This window comes from Cebus imitator, unplaced genomic scaffold, assembly GCF_001604975.1.
Source record: "Cebus imitator isolate Cc_AM_T3 unplaced genomic scaffold, Cebus_imitator-1.0 Scaffold354, whole genome shotgun sequence".
Taxonomy (NCBI): Eukaryota; Metazoa; Chordata; class Mammalia; order Primates; family Cebidae; genus Cebus; species Cebus imitator.
In genome coordinates this window covers 1,545,702-1,566,488 of record NW_016107669.1, presented here as the reverse complement: position 1 = coordinate 1,566,488, position 20,787 = coordinate 1,545,702, and the positions used below count along the sequence as shown (strand labels likewise).

The window sequence follows — 20,787 nt, the reverse complement described above, 5'->3', positions numbered from 1 at the left end:
TTAAATTTAAATATCCTGGCCACATAATATATAAATATAAGGATTCTCTGCGTTATGAACACCTGACTTGTGAACATTCTCTTTTATATAAAAAACCAGCCTATACCCTGCTCAAAAGATGGCACCTGAAAGGGCAAGAGTATTTCCAGAGCTACTTAATTTTCTTCAGGGTAGTTGGCCTAAGGCTGCCATGGATGTGACTGGGAGGTATTCACCTGGAATCCAAAGTGGGAACCTGGAACATATTTGCTAATAAATATCATGTTTTATGTAACACATAGGCTCCCGGCTAGTCCACAAAAAACTAGCTGACCTGAAATATAGCTTGAAGTCTATATATTTGCAAGAATATCGTTCTCTATTCCATACTGTAATAACCATACTACATATAAACTTTGTGAATTATGCTATTATTATGCTACCAAATCATCATACTATCACAGTTGCCTGAATGTAGGTTTTCAGCTTTATTATGGGTTGAGTAAGCCTCCTTGTGCTAGTCTGGGAATCAACTCCCCTGAATAATAATAATATTTTTATAAGGAAATATCTTACAAATGAACCTTTGAAACAGTCTTTCTGCAAGATGGTAAACTTCCTACATTTTAAAAATTAAAGTATTCACTGTCCTCCTTGCTATAAGAAAGCAAATTGTGCTAAGATGTAAATTCAGAGTAAATTCAGCATTATCCGATGTTTCTTCCATGAGCAAAAGAAATCATAACGCAACAGAGACTTTAAAAGTATCAAAAAACAAACCCAAAACAAAAAGGTGATAACTATAAGTGGAAACAAGGGAACAGCACACCAGCATATAAAACTAATGGGGCCAGTAACTCCACATCTGGCCAGATCCAAGACTAGCTCTTCTTAGGCATCTGCAACAGATGAACAAATGAGGCAAACCTTCACTTGAACTCCTAAGTGCCACCTTCTGTTACAGCTTTTCAGATACAGATCTCCCTCTGCACTGAAAGAGCACTTTCTTTATGAATCCTGTGTAATCAACTTAGTTTTTAACCATCCTATCTCCTTTTCTATTTCCACAAGAGGTAATAGTAATCTTCTTCAGTACTTGGGGAAAGCAACATCTTCAAGGTTAACTTTTCTAGTAAGAAGCATCAATAAGCCAGGTTATATATTTTGAAGCTACTACAAAAATACTTCGTTAAATTGCTACTATTCTAGAATTTTAACTTTTTGTTAAAGTCAATTCCTAGCTGTAATTGTCTTAAAGCAGATTTGTCTTACTTTCTACAACATCACACAAAAAAACTTTGAGTATCACAGCGGAGAGAAAAGAAAGTTTACTGAAGTCTACTACATGCTGGTTCTATGTTAACTGGCTTTCTTCCTCCAAAATGTATATCACTTAACATAGCAGGTTCTAGACCACCCTGGCCAACATAGTGAAATCCTGTCTCTACTAAAAACACAAAAAATTAGCCAGGCGTGGTGGTGGGTGCCAATAATCCCAGCTATTTGGGAGGCTGAGGCCGGAGAATTACTTGAACCTGGGAGGTGGAGATTGCAGTGAGCTGATATTTTGATATTGTGCTGGCCTAGAGCCAGAACCGGAGCAAAACTATTTTATAAAATGCAAAACTGTTTTTAGATTAGTTGAAATGGCTGCCCCATTCTCCTTACAATAACTACTGTCCTTGGCCTCTGTAAATAGAACTGCTAGTTTGTTCTTCAAAACTATGTAAAGCTGCTTACCTTTTCTTATCAGTAACTGCTAAAATCTGTGACTTCTATCACCACCCAGACGATGTGTAAACAAATGTATATCTTGACTTCTGTAAACCACTGAGGTAACAAACAGAATGACAAAAGTCCCCTAGCCCTTGGAATGTCCGGAGACCCCCGCCCTTGTCTCCACCCAGGAGGTGAATCACAGAATCCCCTAGCCCTTGGAATGTCCGGAGACCCCCGCCCTTGTCTCCACCCAGGAGGTGAATCACAGAGTCCCCTAGCCCTTGAAATGTCTGAAACCTTTTCATCCCCATCCCCGCCCCTCACCCCCACTCCCAAGGTGGTTTTTCGGGTATAAAAAATCATGGCACCCTCCTTTTGGCACCACAGGTTGGAGAGACGTGAGTCCTCTGTGGTCGCCGGCATAATAAATGACCCTGCAATCTGGCATACTTTTGTCTTGGTGCTAACTTTCTACGCTCCGGTCAAATACAACAATATCACGCCATTGTACTCCAGCCTGGGCAGCAAGAGGAAAACTCTGTCTCCAAAACTACAACAAAACAAAACAAAACATAGCAGGTGCTTAATAAATGAATAGTGAGGCCAGGCGCGGTGGCTCACGCCTGTAATCCCAGCATTTTGGGAGGCCAAGGCAGGGGGATCACAAGGTCAAGAGATCGAGACCATACTGGTCAACATGGTGAAACCTCGTCTCTACTAAAAATACAAAAATTAGCTGGGCATGGTGGCGCATGCCTGTAGTCCCAGCTACTCGGGAGGCTGAGGCAGGAGAATTGCTTGAACCCAGGAGGCGGAGGTTGCAGTGAGCCGAGATGGTGCCATTGCACTCCAGTCTGGGTAACAGGAGCGAAGCTCCGTCTCAAAAAAAATAAATAAATAAAATTAAAAAAAATTTTAAAAAAATGAATAGTGAATATCTGGACATCTAGCTTCAAAAAGAAGAAAACTGTAAAGCAACTCACAGAAATATTTGTGGAATCGGCAAAGGGGGAGCCAGATTTTTTACCTTCAAAATGTCTTGGGTTGGGGTGGAGGGAAATAAAACCTAAAGATATTTTAAAATATCTATCTATTTGATAAAGGGATACTGTAAACAAAAATCATTCTCAATCAGCCTGAAACTCTATTCCTTTCGCCACAGAAAAATAAACTTTCTGTAGAGCATAAACAGTTACGAAGATTAAAGCAATTGAAGGTTACTTTAAAATAGCCAACTTTGATGACTTAATCTAAAGGAATTAGCTATCTGCTTTGTCAAACAAATGACACAATTCTTAGATATCTACATGACAGAAAAAAGATCCATAAAACCTCACACCTTAAAAAGTCAGAATCTAGTCTTGGATTGAGGAGAATAATTTATTCAAATTCTATAAAATGAACAATAATATATATACATATTTTTTGAAACAGAGTCTTGCTCTGTCGCCAGGCACCAGGCTGGAGCGCAGTGGCGCAATCTCGGCTCACTGCAATCTCCGCCTCCTGGGTTCAAGCAGTTCTCCTGCCTCAGCCTCCCGAGTAGCTGGGACTACAGGTGCGCGCCACCACACCCACTAATTTTTGTATTTTTTAGTAGAGACGGGGTTTCACCCTGTTGGCCAGGATGGTCTTGATCTCTTGACCTTGTGAACTGCCTGCCTCAGCCTCCCAAAGTGCTGGGATTACAGGCGTGAGCCACCACGCACGGCAATAATATTTTGTACTGTTACTAAATGCCTATTAAAAAGGTCCAGATGCCAATGTTGTTACTGGAAACTGAGATACCTGAAAGCAGTGTTCTAAAAATTCCCAGATTTTCTCCCAGTAACACTTGAGAGAACACATACACAGAGCATCCTGCTTTCATCTTGGCAAGGCATTACCACTCCTCCTCCAGTCACCGTCCTGATTACTTCTAATTCAGCTCTGTTTTGGGGGCTAGGCACCAATGGGGTCCTCATATTCTTTGTGAAGAAAATTACAGGCCAATAGTATGCTTAGAATTTATGTAAAAAAGAACTTAGAATAATCCATTGAGCCTACATGATTGACGTGAACTTGACCTATGCTTAGGTAAGGGATAAGATCTCATTGATTTATAAGCTAGTCATGTTATTCTCTTTCCCTTTGGCAGTTCCAGACAATATGGCACAAGGGCAAGTCTTCATGGGTGGGTGAGATGGAGTGGAATTCAGGGGAGAGCTTATGGCAAAGGCTTCCTGGCTCCTAAAGAGACATCAGAAGAGATGGAACCTTCTCCATCTCTGGGTGTTGCAGGTTTGGATGAGAAGCCTGGAACTAGCAAGGTCATCTTGCTACCAATGTGACAATGAAGCCATTAAGGGGAAGAGACCAAAGACACAAGAACCAGAGAGTGAGAGGCAACATGCTATGTCTAGAACCTGCCCCAAGGCTGGATTTTTTGTTGTGTGCTGATATATTTCACTATTGTTTGAGTCCATGGGAGTTCAGGTTTTTGGATGATGAAAGCTGGACACCTCCTAGCCAAAGTATCATTTTTTGGTTACTCGCATTCTGGACCACTTGGAGAAGCCAGGGCACTTCTTTCATGGCAGTTCTCAGTGAAGGCCAATAGTTTAAAGTTGGCATATCCTGGGAATTCTTCAAAGATGTGAATGAAGCCCTCTTACATTACATGGTACTCTATACAAAATTGGAGACTTGCCTAGTGCCCTATGAAGAGAGCTTCTTAATTCAAGATGCCATCCTCAAAGTGGCATCAATTCACATTCAACAATATTCTATTTCTCACAAAGGTTTGGTAAAAGCATAGAAGAAGCTCTTAGACCATCCCTCTTTACATCAGGCTCTGACTAATGTGCTTGCCTGAACTAAGAAGTAACAACTGAAAAATCAGAAGAATTATTATATTAGATTTAATAGAAATTTAAATAATAAGTGTTGGTGGATCATAGCTATTCTAGATAACAGACTGGTTATTCTATTAGCATGTAGACCTAAGAAAGACTAGAACTTAAAATGTGTGGTTTTGTTAATGACTGGACCTTATATTGGATACAATGTTTATATGATTAGGCAACTGAAAAATCACTGGTGGCTTATTAGTAAGCTAAGCAATGAATGGAAATGCTGCGATGAAAGTCTTTACTGAGTTAAGCTAAAACTCCATTTCTTAATTTGAAATATTTCCTTTTAGACATTTCTTGTGTAGTTTTCAGGCAGATTTTCAGTATGAGATTACTATTGTTCTAATGTCCATTGCTGATGGTGAAATGGATCAGCTACCCTAAGCTATTGTCTCACCAAAACAAACAAACAAAAAACCCAAAAGAACAAAAAACCTAACACATATTAAAATGCAAAACAAAATATATACAATTGAAAATACATCCATAAGATGGCAAGTAATATTAGGAATATTCAAAGCCAAAGACTGAATGAAAGTGAAAACCTACAAAGGTAAGCAAAGCACCAAAGCTAGTTTTCGCTTTCAGAATTTTTTTTGAACTCTATAAACTTAAATTTTAGTTTTCATGACATCGTAGGGCACATAGACAAAGTACAAGGCCAAGGATCCTCCCAGCCCCACATAAGCAGAGATTTCAAAGAACTAAACTGTCAGAGTACCCAGATGGAAATACCCACATTACCCAGATGGAAGGGTAATTTAGAAACAAAATCAACCTCTAAGGGACTGCAAGGAAAACTGCTTTCCATGAACTATGGCATTGGGAGTTAGAGGGAAAATAAACTCCACTGAGAATGTATACTAACAAGCTAGTGCACATGAGAATTTGCAGATTCATACTAACTGGGTGGTCCGAAAAAAACAAAACAAAACAAAACAAAAGCATCCCAAAAATCCTGGGTATAAAATTTAGTTTAAAAAGATTTTAGACTGAAAATACCCCTTGGCATCTGGCACAAACAAATGGAAATCCTCTCCAGAGGAAACCATCTTTGACTCAGGTCAAGGCTGCAGTGACCCATGATTGTGCCACTGTACTCCAGCCTGGGCGACAGAATGAGGCCCTGTCTCAAAAAACAAAACAAACAAACAAACAAAAAATATATAAATCTGGTATATAAATCTGGGTATTATATAACTGGGTATTCCTAGTTCTATTTCATATGAATATATTGCACTTATATATATGAAATTAAAAAAAATTTCTAACAATGCCATGATTCATTTAAAACTGCTTTCAGTATATTACTCAACTGCTCAAAAGCTGCTAATGGCACCCTACGGTCTATAACATGAAGTTAAAACCCAGACCCCACTACTTGAATTTTAAGACCTATTCATAGCCTGGACCCATCTTATGTGACCTCTCAACCATGGCTGTGATATCCACCACATGCACAACTGCCTGCAGAGGCCCAGCTGTGCTCTGTGAGAGCCAGTCGGTGGCTATAGTAAATTCAGGTTCTTTTGTTCTGCCATTCTGCTTCCTAGAATGCCTTATTCACCCTTCAAGTTCCAAATGAACTTTAACTTCGATGAAGATCTATCAGATATTTCTAGGCCTGATACTTTCTTTTGTTTTGTTTTTTGAGACAGAGTCTCACTCTGTCACCCAGGCTGGAGTGCATTTGCATGATCTTGGCTCACTGCAACCTCCACTTTCCAGGTCCTACCTCAGCCTCCTGAGTAGCTAGGATTATAGGCACCTGTCACCATGACCAGCTAATTTTTATATTTTTAGTAGAGACAGGTTTCTAGTAGAGACGGGTTTTACCATGTTGGCCAAGCTGGTTTCGAACTCCTGATCTCCAGTGATCTGCCCACCTCAGCCTCCCAAACTGCTGGGATTACAGGCATGAGCCACCATGCTGCCTCTAACTGATACTTTAAAAATATTCTTACTTTACCCAATTTAAGATCTTAATTGAGTGTTGTTTTCTGGCCTTTGTTCTTTTGTTTGTCATATCTACCCCTCCAAAATCTGGGCACGGATGCGCTGTACACTAAACTTGTCCTAGCTATGGCCCATGCATTGCAGGTGGCCCAGGACGGCTCTGAACGTAGCCTAACACAAATTCATAAACTTTCTTAAAACATAAGATTTTTTTTGCATTTTTGTTTTAAAGCTAATCAGGCATCGTTAGTGTTAAGTGTATTTTATGTGTGGCACAAGAGAATTCTTCTTCCAATGTGGCCCAGGGCAGCCAAAAGATTAGACACCCCTGCTTTACACTCATTCCCCTTATTACCAGGAACTCAGCATAGTGATAAGCACACAGAAGGTATACAACAAATAGTTGCTGAATATGTCTTAAAAGAATACAGTAGGACTAACTCTCATATATCTATAAATCATCTCTCACTCATCTACATGTGCATGTGTGCTGTGTTTTGTTTGAATATTTTGTTTGAATATTCCACCTTCCTTGATTTGAAAAGAAAAATGTAATACTTCTTTTATCCACTCAATTCCTTTATAGTGAACAAACATTATCAACAAACGTGGTGGATTTTTAATCAGAAATATCCTGATGCACAAAAAGTGATACGAGTTGTTGGAGGTCACCATGACTCGATGAAAAGATATCGCATACAGCCTTTGGGAAGTAGATTCCCCATTCTAGATCTACAGAGCTCAGTTGTATTGTTCTTCATTTCTTGTAGTAGTAGGTGGTAAATGTACACAAAAGCCTTCAAGTCTGTGTGTGTGTGTGTGTGTGTGTGTGTGCGTGTGTGTGTGTGTGTGTGTGTGTGTTTTGGGCAGAGAGGAGGGAAGAAGGGAGAAAGTTAGACATCTGTTCCACAAAGTTTCACCATATAATAGCCACAAACAGTTGACAGAGGTATAGATAGACAAATATTGTTTTGTTTTTTTTTTTCCAGACGGAGTTTCGCTCTTGTTACCCAGGCTGGAGTGCAATGGCGCCATCTCGGCTCACCGCAACCTCCGCCTCCTGGGTTCAGGCAATTCTCCTGCCTCAGCCTCCTGAGTAGCTGGGATTACAGGCATGCGCCACCATGCCCAGCTAATTTTTTGTATTTTCAGTAGAGATGGGGTTTCACCATGTTGACCAGGATGGTCTCGATCTCTTGACCTCGTGATCCACCCGCCTCGGCCTCCCAAAGTGCTGGGATTACAGGCTTGAGCCACCGCGCCCGGCCAGACAAATATTGTTTTTAGCCAAAAGTAACTCAGCACCTTTCAGAGGTCAAGTGAACTCTAAGCCACTTTTATATTGTAAGTCTACTGATGTACTTTAAAAAAGGAAATAAAGAAGTATCAAAGTAAGTTTATGAACTTGAACTTGTGCTAAGTTTTAAATCCTTGAATTTTACAAAGAAATTTTATTTTTTGCCCAAAAAGGGCAAGACAAAAAAATATAATGGGGCTAGTCCTAAGATAATTATAACTCTAAGGGGCATAATCTAGTAATGGGACAAATTAGCAATAATAAGATAAGCTTGTGCTTCTTACACTACATTGATTGATCTTACACATTATTGATTGAATCTTACAATATAATCAGCACTTGGAGATAAATCTCAAAGTGGAAGTCATTGACAGTCAACACCAGATCCCTATCAAATAGCCCTACAAGCATCCAATATAAGTAAGTGGGTTGAGCGAGTCTCTATGGTATTACGAGGGCAGTAGCCTTAATGGTAACTAAAGGCTGCTTCTGTGCATTTCCAAGCTCAGCTAGATTAGTTTCCATTAGAACTGATTATGTTTAAAAAGAAATCAGCACTATTTTGTTTTGTCAAGAAGTGACTGAGCCTACAGTTGACTGCTGAAAGGAAACTCTGCTGCTGCAGTTTTTATTCTTCAGGTCCATGGGCTGCCAGAGCAGTATCATGGCACAGTTTCCCCCACTTGCACGGTTAAACACCACCCCAAAGAAGACATTTCCTTAGCAAATATTTGTGGTCAAGGAAGTAAAGAAACCTGATTAATTGAAGGAAAAAATAACTTCTGGACCCAGGCCTTCTCAGTATTTACCTGTTTCAAAAGTACAAGAATCAAAATCTGTAACTGTAAACAGCATTCCATGATATCCTGTATACACGTGCCTCAATAGTTGTGAAATAAATTGCGCAAAAGTGAACTGAAAGCTGAAAGTCGATAGGCAATAGGTGGGAGTAGTTCGCATACGATTGTTATCTCTTTCTTCTGCTGAATTCAAAGCATTTCCTTTCATTCATTTCCTCATTCTTTAGGTTTGCAGAATGCCCACTTTGTGCAGGGTATTGTGCTGGTCCTCATACAGAATCCCATAAAGTGGGAAGAAGTTTAGATATCAGAGACAGCAGGTGGGCAGAGTCACTGACATACAGTAGGCTCTTAAATGACAGCAATTTCTTTCCCTTCCCTTTCCACTCCCTAGAACTTCTTTACGGAGTTTCCATATTTGAGCTGTGAAGCTTAAATCAATACACTTGATGAGATTCATTATTTATTTGATGAGATTCTTTAAATCTATGTCATAATCTAACAAGATAAAGTTAAAAAACTTACAGATTCAGAAGTTGGCAATGCATGAACATAGTTTAAAACACGGCGTGGTAGGATTCCACGTGATCTTTTGGCTCACTTCCTTTTTATTTACGGTGCTACACTGATAGCACCGTAAATAAAAAGGAAGAGAAAACAAGGAGAAAGAAGGGGAAAAGACAGAGAAAGGATATTATATGAAGCAGAAACATTTTAGAATTCTTCAGTAAAAAAAGCACTGCATTCTGGCTTGAGCTCTTCCCATCTGCATATCCTTGAATGGGCTACTGCACAGCCTGGGTCTTAGTTTCATGAACTATAAGGGGTGCTAACTAGGTAACCTCCACGATCCATTCTCACTCACCCAGCCCATAGTTCAAGCCCAATGAACTAAGTGGCAGATGAGAGAAGTACAAAGTTCCAAAACTCTCTGTTAATATTGTTTATCCCCTATATCCAAATCTTACTACAAAACACGGAGTGTGATTTTCCACAGAAGTTGCTGAAGTCAGGATGAAGTTCAAACCCTGGCACCATCATTCCCTAACTCTGGGAACTTAGACAAATTACCTAACTTCTCTGTTCCTCAGTTATCTATCCCATAGGGTTATTACAGGGGTCAAAGTTGTTGTTTTTGTTATTATTATAACAATGAAGTCATACAAACAAAACCAGTATAGGACAGAAGTGATTACCCCAGATAATCACAGAAGCAGTACATGATGACAATACTTAGGTGTGTGGCTGTTCGTTAGAAGACTGATTATCAGTAAGCTCTGACTCAACAGTGTGATATGGTTGTCTAAAATGGTAAGAAAATCTATGTTTATACAACTCCCCACACACGGTCTATAAAACAGGAGCATCGCTCTGATAATGCTGAAATAATCATGCTGAAATAACTTGTTCATTCTAAGCACCAACCTTTGGACACAGAGTGTGAAAAGACTAAAATGATATAATACAGGAGTAACTAAAGTTTCAAGACAAACTTTTCAAATATTTAAAAGGCTTTTATGTCAAAGCAACGCATTTGTTCCACATGGCTTCATGGAAAGATCAAGAACAATGAGTGGAAGTTAGAAGCAGCCAGTTTTCAGTTTGGAATGGAATGGGCTTGTCGGGGAAGTGAAAAATCTCTGGAGCTGTTCAGCATGGATTAATGACAGCCAGACTGTGCACGTACCAATTCTTGGACAAAACATTGAAATTTTGAGAGAGAATTCAATCTAAGCGTAGACACCTGACTTTTGACATATCTTCCAAACCTATATTTTATGAGGAAGACTGGAAGGTTAATGATATAAATTATAATAGAATTTCTCATGTACAGAACCACCGATTGGCAAGTATGCAAGATAATGGTGTTACATGATAACATAGAAATTTATAAGTTCAGACATCTCCATTAGGTTTTTGACTAGAATTGCCAACATGTGGCCAATCTTAGTGGCTTGAGATAACAACTAGCAATCTACAGATCTCCAATTTAAAACAAATGCAACAAAAGATGGCATTTCTAATCCATAAAGTAGATAACTAGCTCATTAATATTCCAAATTAGTTTTGCAGGTAGTTTAAGCTAGATACATTATTATACTATTGGGATTTTAGATACTAATCACACTGTTTATTCCATTTTTTCATGTTTCCCAAAAGAAACATTCAGTCCCAGAAAACAGAGTGACTGGGTCACCAATTTACTGTGTGACCTTGGGGCAAGTCCCTTAACCTCTCTGAGCTCCAGTTATCTCATCTATTTAAAAATGGGGAACAGAGAGTGGCAGTAAGATTAGATGTTTTCTAAGGCCTTTTACACCCTAAAATGTGAGTTTCTGAAAGGATCATTCTCCTTAATGAAACTCTAAGCACATTTTTTAGTCTTAATTTGTTCTCTTTTTTTTTTTTTTTTTGAGATGGAGTCTTGCTGTAGCCCAGGCTGGAGTGCAGTGGTGCAGTCTTGGCTCACTGCAACCTCCACCTCTCTGGTTCAAGTGATTCTCCGGCCTCATCTTCCCAAGTAGCTGAGATTACAGGTGCACGCCATCACACCTGGTTGATATTTGTATTTTTAGTAGAGACGGGGTTTTACCATGTTGGCCAGGCTGGTCTCGAACTCCTGACCTCGTGATCTACCCACCTCAGCCTCTTAAAGTGCTGAGATAACAGGCATGAGCCACCGTGCCCGGCCTAGTTCATTATTTTTCTCAGTGAAAACATTTTCAGCCATTATATGAGGAAGTGGAGGATTCAGTCTTACCACCACCACTGACTGCTTCTAAGAGACAGTTTTAGTCTGTCCTTCTAGAGTCTGGAAGAAGTTGTCAAACAGAAGGAAAGGATTTTACAGTTAGAAGCCACCTTTATATCAAGCAGTTGACTATGTAAATAATGGACAAAGCAGAGTTAGGAATAGAAAGGGATATTATAAAATGTATTTTTGATAAAAATAATCTTAGAAGGAATAGTTTTACTTTTTTACTTCCTAGTGCTTTGTGTTCTCAGGCTTTCTAAGCCCATTTCAATGAGTCTAGAAGTTTATGATTAAAATTTATGCTCAGGAATTGCTCTATTTGAGTTCCAGAGATAAAAGAAAACATATAAATGCAGTTTACCCAACTGTTCTCTCAGTTGGTCAACTATTCCAAAGACTTCCTAAACTATTCCAATGACTTCCAACTAATAAAACTTGTTCAATTGTACTTTGAATCCACAGGTCTTTCTCTGCAAATATTTACCCTGAAATCAAGCTCCACATCTGCATGGGAAAATCTGTCAGTGGTTTCTTTAAAAATGTATTACTTAAAAGAGATGGGCCAGGCGCAGTGGCTCATGCCTGTTGTCCCAGCACGTTAGGAGGCTGAGGCAAGCGGATCACCTGAGGTCAGGTGTTCAAGACCAGCCTGGCCAACATGATAAAATCCCGTCTTTACTAAAAGTATAAAAATTAGCTGGGCGTGGTAGCACATACGTGTAATCCCAGCTACTCAGGCGGCTGAGGCAGGAGAACTGCTTGAACCCAGAGGGTGAAGGTTGCAGTGAGCTACGATCGCGCCATTGCACTCCAGCCTGGGCAACAGAGTGAGATTCTGTCTCAAAAAAAAAAAAAAAAAAAAAAAAAAAAAAAAAAAAAAAAAAAAAAAAAAAAAAAAAAGGATAGGGTACAAATTATTTGAGAAGGTCCCTTTAAAAAAATGGACTGAACAAAGCATTGAGAACAGTCTGTACTGGCAAGGGACGGGGAAGATGACCTAATAGGTCTTTTCCGTCTCTAATTTCTGTGATTTGAGGTTTTTTTTCACTTCTGCAGTAATACTTGTGAGTTCAACATTTTCTCAAAACTATTATTAGTTACCAAGGAAACACAAATGTTTGTAGGAATAAATAAGCAAATGGACTAGACCTAAATAACAGACTTTTCCTGCTTCGCATTTAATAATCTGATGGTGGCATCTACTATCAGTTCTTCATTCTCTCCAAGTCATTCTACTCACCGACTAGCATGCTTACTAGAGTCCATCGCCAACTCATGGCATTCTCTGTAAATCAAGAGTGGGAAGTCTCTTGCCAACAGATGATTCCTTATTAAATAGGCTTCCTTGCTTCATCTGATGAGGAACAAAACCATGGCAATGTTAGGGGGCCAACAGGCAGTGGTTGACTTTGTGACCACCAATGCTAGGGAGAATATGTAAATATGTGCTTTTAAATGACCCAGTGTCTATGGAAAAGCCACTAACTTGATTAAGAAATATATAATAAAGGCAAAAAGAAACATAATACATATACACACACACACACGTAAATACAGATACAGGGTACATCCACACTATGAAAACAATATTGCTTTACAAATGCTTAGAAAAAGGCTAAAAGAAACACAGTACATTGAATTGTTAATAGTTGGCAGTATCCATGTGGTAGGACTACATGTAAAATTTTTTACTTTTATGCATTTTCCAAATTATAAAGGGTGCCTATTAATTTTAAAATTAAAAAAAACTGTTTTAAAATTTATTTTAAAACTACAAAATATCACCCTTTTAATGTTGTAATAATAAAGGACTTCCCACTCCCTAGCATCACACGGACACTACTGCTGTAATCAGTTCTCAGGGGTACAAATGTCACTGTTCTAGAGTCAAAGTCAGCTGAAGTATGAGTAAAATAATTGGAAGGTTTCTGGAAGCTTCAAGGACTATGGGTCTAGGACCAGAAATCCAGGCTACAGATAAAAATGAAGAGGGTTAATATATATAGACCAGCAGTCCATATGTATATTCAGTTACTGCAGTTCTTATGTTTATTAAAGTTTAACCAGTTAACTGCTGGTTAAAGGCTCTTAAAGTACAAGTGTGGAGATGTGAAAACATTTCATGCAACTGCCTACATAAACAGAGCCAGACAAATGGCACCCAAGGAACTGAAAGAAGTGTGAAGAAATGAGGTTGATTAGAAAAATGATTGTCTAGGACATAAAGAGAAGGTGCTTTTCCTGCACACTTCCCCTTTGGCTCCACATTCACAGTTGCCTACATGTCCTTCAGCCTTCGTCCTAAGTTGTGTAGCAGCAGAGGAGAAGGAACAAGCACAGGACTGGATCCATGGCAAGGTTACCCAGTGCTCAGTGGCAAAGTTGCTTTCCAAGAAGACTGCGGGTAAGGTTGCAGAAGGTAGCGTGGGGTGGAATAAACACTGAAAGCTCATATTCTGGCCAATCCAACTGTAGTCTGAAGCAATGCAGGACCCTGGAGCTATACCTCTCCCAATCCTGGGTCTATCCCCACTCTGTTCAGCTTCTCATACAGGACCAGATCCATAATAATTGTTGTTTTTCTTTGTACATGACAGCGTTTCCACATATATTATCTCACAGAGGCAAAGAAATAAACGCGTCACATTCAAAGTTAGTATTACCATCTCATAGCTCAAAGCAGAGCTCCTAGAAAGCAGAGCATGCCACTGCTTAACTGATCAAAGAACCAGCACTGAAAACTGTGGGCAGCTGCAAGAAGGATCCTATTAATTACTGCCGCGTCTTTGGCACTTACTATATTTGGATGGCTGAAAGACTTGACCAGTCAAAAGAAGAAACAAAGGTAGGGAGAGAGAAAGGTAGGGAAAGAAAGTAAGAGCAATTATTCCAAAAAGAGGAACTGGCTTGATGTGATCAGCAGCATATTTTTAAACGTTAAGTAATGATGATGTTGTAATTATGGTCAGTAGCAACTGACTTCACTAACAACACTAGTTACTGTGGTCATTGCAATGGCCTACCGACAATTAGCCTGAACCAGGGAAACACGACAGTAAGCTGTTTTTGACATAATATGGCTAAATCTAGTTGACACCTCCTTGTTTCTAGCTTTGTTACCTACAAACTTTTTCTCCCACAATAGAAAGCAATGAAACTTGGTAGAAAAATTCCTTTGCATAATTTCTAAATAAGAGCTTAAAGCTAGTGCTGATTTAGATCATAAATTCAGATTACTAATTGTAGAAAGGACCTTAGAGTGTGGATATTCTTATTTGTAGGAGATTCCTGGTTATAAAATGAAAAGAAAGTCATACAAGGTTAAGAAATAAAATTTTCTCAGCCAATTTTGAGGCACAGTGACCATAACTCTCCTGTTTTCACAGATGAAACCAAGAGGATTTCACAAATGAAATGAAGAGAATTTCTGAAACCAAAAGAATAAAAATTACCTCTCAAAAAGAATTTTGGTTGAAAGAGTGAATGAAATAAAAGCCTACTCATCTACTTACGTGCACATCTACAATGGTGCACAATGCCAACAACTGGTTGGGGTTTGCAATACACCACCCAGGGTGCTATTGTATCCGATAAAGGTCCTGATCCCTCAAAACCCTTGGTTTTCATTTCAGGTGAAACGGTCATGATAGTCTGATTTTACTAGAATAAGATACGTTGCTGCCACCTCCAGAAAACTGTCAGTAAATACACAAATCAACAAAAACGAGGATGAGTCTTGGCTTTTCCAGTTCAACATTCAGTCTAGAAAACAAAGATAGAAACTTCTCAGTTAAATCTGAATGCTCCTTTACCAAATACACCTCTGAGAGAGTCTGAGCAAAGCGTTAAGGCTAAGGCTATTTATGTAAACATTGCTTTAAATTCCTGTATCCTTACTTCAGTAGCTGTGTGACCCTTCTAAATGTCTTTATCTGTAAAGTATGCATCATATCACCCCAAAATGTGTTGTGAAGATTAAATGATGAAATGCTTGAAGAGCACTAAGGATGGTGGTGGGTATGATCTAAGAGTTCAACAAACGAGGGCTATTAATATTGGTTCCTGAAGACAGTGGTCACATACCATGACCTCACTTGGAAAGCTGAGTCATAGCTGGTCAAGAGATGGATGTTTCAGGAGTAACACACTAGTAATGTAACCAGGCAAGTAATGTATCAAGTAAGGGCATACAAGGAGTAGACAAGCCCTAATCCTCTTTTCTCTTGCTTGTAGAGAGCCTTGGACAAGTCTTGTGTCCACTCAACTTCTCTACCCTTCAGAATAGAGCTAAAGAAAAGGAGGAAATAGGCCGGGCGTGGTGGCTCACGTCTGTAATCCAAGCACTTTGGAGGCCAAGGCGGGCGGATCAACTGAGGTCGGGAGTTCAAGACCAGCCTGACCAACATGGTGAAACCCTGTCTTTAAGAAAAAAAGGAATAAAATAAAATAAAATAAAATAATGATTNAAAAAAGAAAGAAAAGGAGGAAATAATACTAACATATTTCATAGGGGAACTGGCAAGTCAAAAGAGTGAAAATAAATGCAAAACTTGAGTATGGACATGTGAGAAAGAAAGAAATTGTATGTCAAATGTTAGGAAACGTATTTACCTATCATTACCTATCAGAGGGAATAAGACACAAAACAAGCTACAAAACTGTTACCTTTGGGGTAAAAGTACATTATTAGTTTGGGGCTGAGATTCAGGTGTTTATGCATCATACAACTTTCATAAAAGTCATTTTATCTCACTTGTAATAAAAAACATAGCAGAAAAATCTCAAAAACGATGTTTATTGAGTATGAGGTAAGCACAGGAGACTAGAAAGATTATAATGCACTTCACAAGCATAGGGCAGAAGAGTAAAACTAACAGAACAAACTCAACATCCAAAATGTTCGGACATAACTGCAAATCAAATATTGAATTTCAGTTCGGCTGAAGAGTATGCGTCATTCTCTTGAGTATACTTGAAAGTAAATATCTTAAAACAGTATACTGTATATGAGGCTGGGTATGGTGGCTCATGCCTATAATCCCAGCACTTTGGGAGGTCGAGGAAGGCAGATCATGAGGCCAGGAGTCAAGACCATCCTGGCCAACATGGTGAAACCTCGTCTCTACTAAAAATACAAAAATTAGCCGGGCGTGGTGGCGTGCACCTGCAATCCCAGCTACTCAGGAGGCTAAGGCAGGAGAGCTGCTTGAACTTGGGAGGCGGATGTTGGAGTGAGCAGAGATCGCACCACTGCACTCCAGCCTGGGCAACAGAGCCAGACTCCGTGGGGTGGGGTTGAGGGGGAACGAGACACTAAAACAAACAAAAATCGGTGTACTGTATATGAAAAGCAAGAGTACGTTTACTTTAGGCTTCTTAGTAGGTACTTAGAGTGATCTAGAAGAATGATAAAGTGAACTCCAATTCAGCAAAGAGGACATACATTTAATGCTGTGTCCTGCATCTTTATTCCACACCATTTCCACGAACCATACAACTCTGCAAACAGCCTTTCTCCACACGAAGACAAAGAAGCAAACAGACTATGTTCATCATTCCTATTTGACAAAACATATGGAAACAATTCTACAGACATATATACATCATAATAGGAAGCAATCCTATTTTAACGTAATTTTAAAAGAGGTTTTAAAGAACTCAAGCTACTAAAATTACTCATCTGAAGCTTGCAAATAAGAATGCCGCGTCCCTAATTTATTTAGCAGATTCATATAGCTGGGCTAGAACTTTAGGCATTATATAATTCAGAGGTGAATTCTCATTCACAAGAAATGGGATTTGTACAAGTTAATCTACCCTATACTAGAGGATAATATGCTTAATTCAATCATATTTGGCTAATTTCTTTTTTCTTCGCATGGTTAGTTTTGGTTTATTTTGTTTGCCGGTAGAAAACAACAAACATTAAAACTGCTTCTAAAGTTCTAATTTTATACATTGTCTTGAAAGGACAGCACAAAACATTTAAAGTCTTTAAAAAAATTTTCCCGGCCAAAAAAATTAGTCTTAACTGCTTTCGTTAAAACTCAGGCATGCAGAAATGGGGAAAGAGGAGGTTCTTTCAGGAAAACCATTGAAAAAAATAAGATTTCATCTGGCCTTCCCATCATCACTTGAAGAATTGTTTGGTAGTTACATCATCAGGAAATAAAACACTATCCTCTGAGGACCCCTACTCATTACAAAGAGGAAAGAGGTTTGAAGTCTAAGGCACCCCCAGAGATGTCGCCACAAAACCCCAGACTTCTTTCCCTCTCCCGCCTACCCCCAGCAACCAAAAAGAAAAAAAAATTATAATGAATCTACCAAAGTTTATATAAGGATAACAGGATGTGTACTGAAGTTCCTGAAGCAATAACAGCTTTAGGGACCCAGAGGGAGAAAAGTTATAAGCGGATCGACCCTGCCTCCCAGAGACTTGGTTAGCCCGACAGGAGGGCGCCGGCGTCGCCGGCCCACCGCGCATTCCCTCCGCTGGGAGCCGGGAGCCCACGGTCGGTTCACACGGCCGGAACGTCCGCGGGAGCCGGGGCGCGTTGTTGCGCCGCCGCCGAGGGTCTCGCGGTCACCGGCGCCCCCGCAGACCGCGCCGCACACGCGGAGCGCCTTATAAGGCAGAGCAGTGACGTAACGCCCATAGGCCGGGCGCGCTCGGCGCCCCGCTCGCATTGTTCGGGCGACTCCTGGAGCGCGCACAGCCTGCTCGCAGCGCGGCACGGCAGCGGCCCCGGCCCGGCCCCCGCCCGGCCCGGTGCAGGCAGCTCAGGTAAGCCCGGGAGAGCAGCTCCGCTCCACCACGGGGCTCTGCTGTCAGAGGGCCAGGTAGCAAGTCTGTGGGTGGCTGGTGACGCTGTCTCAGCATCACAAACTGCAGACAGGTTTCGCAAAGCGCATCCAGTGAATTCTAGGTTCAAAACCGTTTCCAACTCACACAAAACTTGAAAGTAAAAGCTTTCTCCGGCGGAGAAAACGGATTGGAGATTTAACTTTAAATGTTGAGAGGTGGGAGCTGACTGTATTACATACTCTTTCCAAGTGAGCTACACACTGAATCCTGCCCGTACTGAGAAATCTTTGGGGAAAGGGTGGGACACTATACCGTGCCGCAGCAACCCTAACTCTTGATCCTCTCTCTCCTCGGGACTCAACCAGCAGAGTGCGAAAATTTGTTAGTGCCGGCTTTCCCCCTCTTTTTGTAAATGTTAATATAAACGACTAGAAAAACAATGTTAGGAATACATCTTGGAATTAAGACGAATCTAACTTAAAAAGTAAAATCTTTTTAAGCTTCAAAAAATCGTATAAATGCTATTTTGTCTTAAAAGCATATGTCAAGTTGTACAAGGAAGTAACTATCATAGTTTTGCGTTCCAACTTTCTGCTTCAACTTCAGACATTGGATAAATGACAAGCTTCACTTAAAGCTATCATTTCTAGAGTAAAATTTTGGATAGTAGTATATTGTGTAAAATATGCCAATTTAAAAGGTGAAACTGACAGAATAACTTTATCAATCAGTGGCATTTTGAACCATAGTTACATCTAAATCCTGAAGAGGCTATTGCTACCAATGAACTCTTAGAATATGATAACTGAACATTTAGCAGAGAAATCTACATAGTATTTTACTTCATTTTTTTCCAAATAAAAATCAACGGAGGAATTAAAAATAAATGGTTATGTCAGGTTTAGACTACTGGAATAGGAGATGAAAAATTGATTTATCATTCAAACCTTATCTGGTCTAAACATATAATATAAAACTTTAACAACTGTGTGATAGTACTGTTTTCCTTTTAAAAGTCTCTATGTTTGATAACTATACACAATTCAAACTCAGAATTCATAGGCTGCCATTTATATTTACTCTGAGATTTAAAAATGCTTACTATTGTTGGCATTAAAATGACCATATAAGACAACTGTCTGGATGTACAGTAAAAGTTTAACAGAGGAGCAGAGCACTATAACCATTGAGGTGTATGTGTGTGTTACAAATTCATGTTTTTATATTTAATTGTCAGTGAGAAGAAAATATCAGATCACAGATTTATCATTGAAACACAGCATTTTAAAAAATATACTCAAAATGTGGGTTATAGCTGTATATTTCCAATAATTTCTGTAGTAGGGCTTTTAAAAGTATATGACATTTGTGCCTATCATTTTTGCCTCGTAGTTTTTCTGTTTTTGCTAATTTTGCTGGGAGCAATGCAAGACTTTGGTTTTCATATTTTAAAAGAAAAATTATATGTTATTTGGCCTGAAGATAGGCTATATAAACTGCAGGTTAGTACTGAGAAGTAGGATTTTCCCAAAACTATTATTTCAAACCTAGGGAAGCCTGTCATAAGGAGAGCAGGGCCAACACCCATGTCACGGTGAAGTACAGAATATGCGATAGAAGAGTTGTTTATTTGATATAAGCAGTAATTGGAAACTGAAAAATTCTTGCCTTGGGAAAAAGATATTCTGCTCTTCTGAATCTAATAGAGAAGGAGGCAAATGGAAACCATCAATTACTGTTTCAGCTATACCCAGAGTACCATCTGTACCATAAACTGTATCTCAAGTGTTGAAAATCGTAACTTTCACCAAAACTCAAACAGCTGTGTTTTTCAGTGTCTGCCTTTTACTTTTTTAAAGCAGGCAAGAAGCATCAATTTTTTTAAATTTAAAAATGACACACTTTAATATTCCAAACTTTTTCTCATTTATTAACTTTAAAGCATGTTTCAAAGAACAATCACATATTAAGACCTCTTTTAAAACTGAAAGTTAAATAAGATTTGTCATGGATACATTATGTCCTAGTGGGCTCTTTGGGTGAGCATTTCTTAGTCTTTGGGACAATCTGTATGATGGAAAATGTTTTTATAGAATGAATGTGAATTTTTACACTTCCAAATAAAGCACATAATAATTTTGTGCTTAGTGAATTCATTTGCCCTTTTGTGGTGATTAACCTTAATTGTTAAGTCCTGGTATTTCTGTGCTATTTTCGTAATGCTGTGATGGAGTCTATAGTAACAGCCAGTATGAAAACACAAATCAACCCTTTACTTAATTTTCCAGTTTTCTTGGAGTTCCCACTGATTTGCTTAATCAAAAGGCTGTGAATTTTGTTTTAGGGTTCTCTGCTGCACCTTCCCCTCCAAAAAAGTACCTTTGGTAATAAATGCATTTTGAGACTAAAGAAAAAAAGTGAAAATGCAGGAGGAAGAATAAAATTCCAAAAATTCTTCTTAGGTCATGTTCTGCCCATGTCTAGGGCTTTAGGGCAAAGTGAATTTTACAAGGTGAATAGAAAAAAAAAAGACAGCCCCTCCTATTTAAAGGAAAAAGAAAGGGGGGGGTGGGCAGGAAGAG

General features: G+C 39.3%; 2 protein-coding genes across 6 annotated transcripts in view; one reads left to right on the top strand and one right to left on the bottom strand.

Annotated features, from left to right (window-relative positions):
• The window catches only part of CMSS1 (cms1 ribosomal small subunit homolog), a 384,507-nt gene that overhangs the window by 299,733 nt on the left and 63,987 nt on the right, over nucleotides 1-20,787 (bottom strand). The window lies entirely within an intron of this gene.
• Nucleotides 1-20,787, top strand: part of FILIP1L (filamin A interacting protein 1 like) — a 301,991-nt gene that overhangs the window by 236,025 nt on the left and 45,179 nt on the right. Inside the window, exon 1 of one of the 3 annotated variants that reach the window (XM_017506329.2) lies at nucleotides 17,934-18,184. The exons of the other annotated variants lie outside the window; for them this stretch is intronic. The gene's annotated coding sequence lies outside the window, so the exon portion shown is untranslated. Of the gene's footprint in view, nucleotides 1-17,933; nucleotides 18,185-20,787 lie in introns of those variants that run through there. 3 annotated transcript variants of the gene reach the window in all.